The sequence below is a fragment of the Schistosoma mansoni genome, chromosome 2 (genome assembly GCF_000237925.1).
Source record: "Schistosoma mansoni strain Puerto Rico chromosome 2, complete genome".
Classification (NCBI taxonomy): Eukaryota; Metazoa; Platyhelminthes; class Trematoda; order Strigeidida; family Schistosomatidae; genus Schistosoma; species Schistosoma mansoni.
Genome location: NC_031496.1, coordinates 25,100,298 through 25,104,450, shown reverse-complemented (window position 1 = coordinate 25,104,450; position 4,153 = coordinate 25,100,298).

The window sequence follows — 4,153 nt, the reverse complement described above, 5'->3', positions numbered from 1 at the left end:
TATGAAAAGGATAAATGTTAACTGGAAATAACTAGAGAGGATTCCTCAGGATAGGGTTGGATGGAGAATGCTAGTGTGTGGCCTATTCTCCTCCACGACAGGTAACAGGCGTAAGTAAATAAGTAAATTAAAAGCTCCGTTCTTAATTTTGATTGGCTCATCTCTCTTCACCAAACTTTTGTTGTTTTCTATATGCTCATAATGAATTCAATTACATAGAGCTACTACTAAAGAATAAATGAAAACAAGCTGGGATGCATAAAATAGAATTCAATATCAAGTTTCGTTCTCTATTGTTGTGTTTATCATTCGCTTTTTTTGTTTTGTTTTGAAAGTGATCGGAAACTTCGGATATGGAATAATGTAACCTTAATATGCATATCAACTACGATTTAATCACTATATATATAATATCCAAGGGAATAATTGTAATTCAATTAAGATATAAAAGGTTTTGATTTTGCAACTAAACATGTTGATTAGTTCAATAAATGAAATGGAGTATTATTATCAGATTATTTAGTTAATTAGTTAAAACTTAAAATTTGTACCATTAATTATCATTATGAGTAGTAGTAGAAGTAATTAGCCAATAATCAGCAAATGATCAGATTATAAAATGTAGTTGAATGAAAAAGAGTGGGGTTTGACATTGTGTATAATCAGTCAGATACCATCATCTAAGTTAGGTTAGTGAATGTAAAGTCGTTTTGTCCCAGTACGAGACTCCTCAGTACCGAGTCCCTCAGCAGGAGTCTAATATCAGGACGAAACTGCCGTCCAATACATTCAGGCTTACAATGGTAGTTTAACATTGATCCATTCTAGATCTTAAACAAAACAAGGGAACAAAAATTCAATGCTTCCCATTCTAAAATTTCTTCTTACTGTGAATTTCGACAGTATATGTGTACATCGTACTTGAAGGTGTATTGTCATTGATGAATGTAATTTTAATCACATTAACACAATATTACCATATTAAGTACACTTTGGAATTTCCACTATCAACAACAGAAGGAAACATGTTACCTATCATGTAAACACACTTAAATAGTTGTCATGTTTTATGTATCCAGATGTGTCCTAGAGATAAACAAGGTCAAAATGAAAACTTCAAGTATACTTTCTTATCAAAGCTTAAAAAGTTCTTAAATTGATTTATGTTTATGATCTGCCGACAAACTAGATTTTACTAAAAATAGCAATGACAACAAGGAAACCGACCTTCTTATATTTAGAATCTTGAAAACAAAAAATTGATTATAATAATAACCACCTATTAAATGCCATCGTAACTGTTGTTATAACCATTTGGTTAGTATGTTTACAGTGTCATGACAATGAATGTAATTGTTATTAACTACAAAGATTGGAAACAGAAAAAAGGAGTGAAGGTAAGTAGGGTAGTGAATGTGAACAAAGATGTATATGTATGTATGTATGTGTGTGTGACTGATAAAGTAAGAGACTGGTAGATGGAAGTACATTTGTACACTTACATGTATGTAGGGTAAATTAGAGAGAACAATAACTCGTAAATGAACTTTCAACAAAAGAATAAGTAATTCCACTTGTTATTATAACTAATTTACTTACTCCAGTTTTATTCAACATTCAATGGTACATTTACGTGTGTGTGTGTGTGTGTGTGTCTGAGTGAGTGAGTGAGAGAGGGAATTTTCAAACACTCAATTGGAAGGAAACAGACTGAGTGATAACTGGGGGGTTTTCGTTTGAGAATTATGAAAAGGTGAACATCAATGTGACCGCATATGATGATATATTGTTTGTTTAAAGAAAACACAATACTGAACTGTAATTGTTATTGAAGATTTTTCAACAATTAGAAGAAACAGAAAAGAAAAGGAATCACAAAGCACTTAGTGACTCTTTATCTGACTCTAGTTAGATCGTATGATGATTGTTTTCGAAATATACAAGCCACCAACCCTTCTATATAATTATCGACTTAATTCGCATTAGAATACGTATATTTCACACAATCGTTGATTCGGACAAACAATCAAAGGAATGAAACGAGAGATGCAAATTGAAAGAAGTGAAACAAAATGAAGTGAGGCGCAGTGGAGAAGGCTAGTAGGTCAGCTTCATGTAATCAAACGTTACTTAATATCTATATTCGGACAAAAACAAGTTACATACACGTAATGAGTATGGTGAGCAATTAGCACGCAGACGATCATCTAAAAACGGTCAGGGTTAATAAGCAAATAAATGATAAGGTCAAAATGTGGCTTGAGAAGAATGAATAAATTAGTCTTTCCAGAAGCCAGAATAACCTATGTGGGCTTGACGTGGTACCAAACCCTACGAGGCCCCCCCTGCAGAAAACACCACATTAATTTGAAAAATGTCTGTTTTCGGAAATTACCCAGGTGGTATGTGGATAATTTTCACAATAAGTTGCAAAAAAGTGCTATATCTGATAGAGTATAATGTCACGTGATTGAGTGTATTATACGAAAGTGTTTATACTTATATAAACGGGAATACATGAATATCGAAAAGATGCAGACGAAAATGAAAATGTTAGCATGCGATTATCAAGAAGTTAGTAAGCGTACAAATAATTAAAATGCATTTACATCATGACTGGCTAGTGTTTTTCCTAGCAAAGTCGTGTTCTAAGGGATGGTGTTTCTGACCCCATGATCAACCCTCCTCCTTTACCCAGGCTTAAGACCGAGAGTAACCCCAGAAGAGCACCATCAATGAACAAGGAGGATCTGATGCAGACGTAAAAATAGCGATTAGCAAAGTAAGATCAACAATCCTACAATTGAAGAACACAACGAACTCAAAACAACTGTCAAAAAACATTGAAGTCGAAATCTTCAATACGAACGTCAACAAAGTTCTACTGTATGGAGCTGAAACGTGGAGAACTACTACAACCGTTATCGAAATGGTACAAGTATTTATAAACAGTTGTCTACACAAGATACTCAATGTCCATTGGTCAGCAACAACCCACTATGGGAGAGAACAAACTAACTTGCAGTTGGGGAGAGAATTAGGAAAAGACGTTGGAAGTAGATAGGATATACATTACGGAAACCACCAAACTACATCACGAGGCAAGCCCTAACTTGAAATCCTGAAGGGAAACGGAAAAGTGAAAGATCAAAGATCACAATGAGTCGAGAATCGGAAGCAAACATGAAAATAACTAATAGCAAGTGGAAAGAACTGGAAAGGATTGCTTTGGGCATAGTTGGATGGAAAATAGTGGTGGGCGGCCTATGCTGCTCCATAATGAGATTTATTCTCTAAATCATAATTAATTAATTCAAAATGAATTTTACGAAATTATATTTGTTGTTATTATTTCATTGAATACTCATTGTTTATAGCAGAGTAACATGAATTGAGGAAAAGAATGGAAGTAATTGAGGTCTGAATACGTTCAGTATGTTGTCATAGGTTGAAACTTAGCAGTGAGTGCTGATGACCAGAGTAAAGTAATCGTCTAAGTTATCGCCACAGTGTTTGTAGCAAACAAAATACCCTTCGATTATAAATTTGAAATCTAGTAGTCAACATTTACAACTTAAGTAAATTCTTAATGAGTCACTAATGTCATCATTGATGTACATCTTATTTTAATAAGCTGAAGGACATTGGTTACAGTGAAGGATTAACTGATTTCCGGAATGTAGACCGTTAAGATTTCGACCCACTAGTTTAATTGTGTTGTGTTCACTGTACTTACTTACGCCTATTACTCCTCGTGGAGAAGCATAGGCCGCTCACCAGACATTAATTTTACTCTGTTCAATTTCATGAGTGAGATCGAGAGTGTACACTCATATGCTGGCTTAATCTTGAAAAATATAAATCTCCAGATCACTTCGCTTATAGTTAAAACACCAGAGGATGTTATCATATGATGCATTATTCATATGAGCTTTTACATAGACAAGCGAAAACAAAATAAAATATTAAATTCATTTAGTATTACTTGTTTGAATCTTCGCATTGATGTTTAGGACTGCAACTGGTCAGTCTCTAATTGGCATATGTGCATACTGTGCGTATTGCCTCAATATTGCCTTAATTCACAATACTAAGTGAATGCAAACTTCACCCCATTGCACAAGCAAGTGATTATCAGGACTCAGTAGCTAAG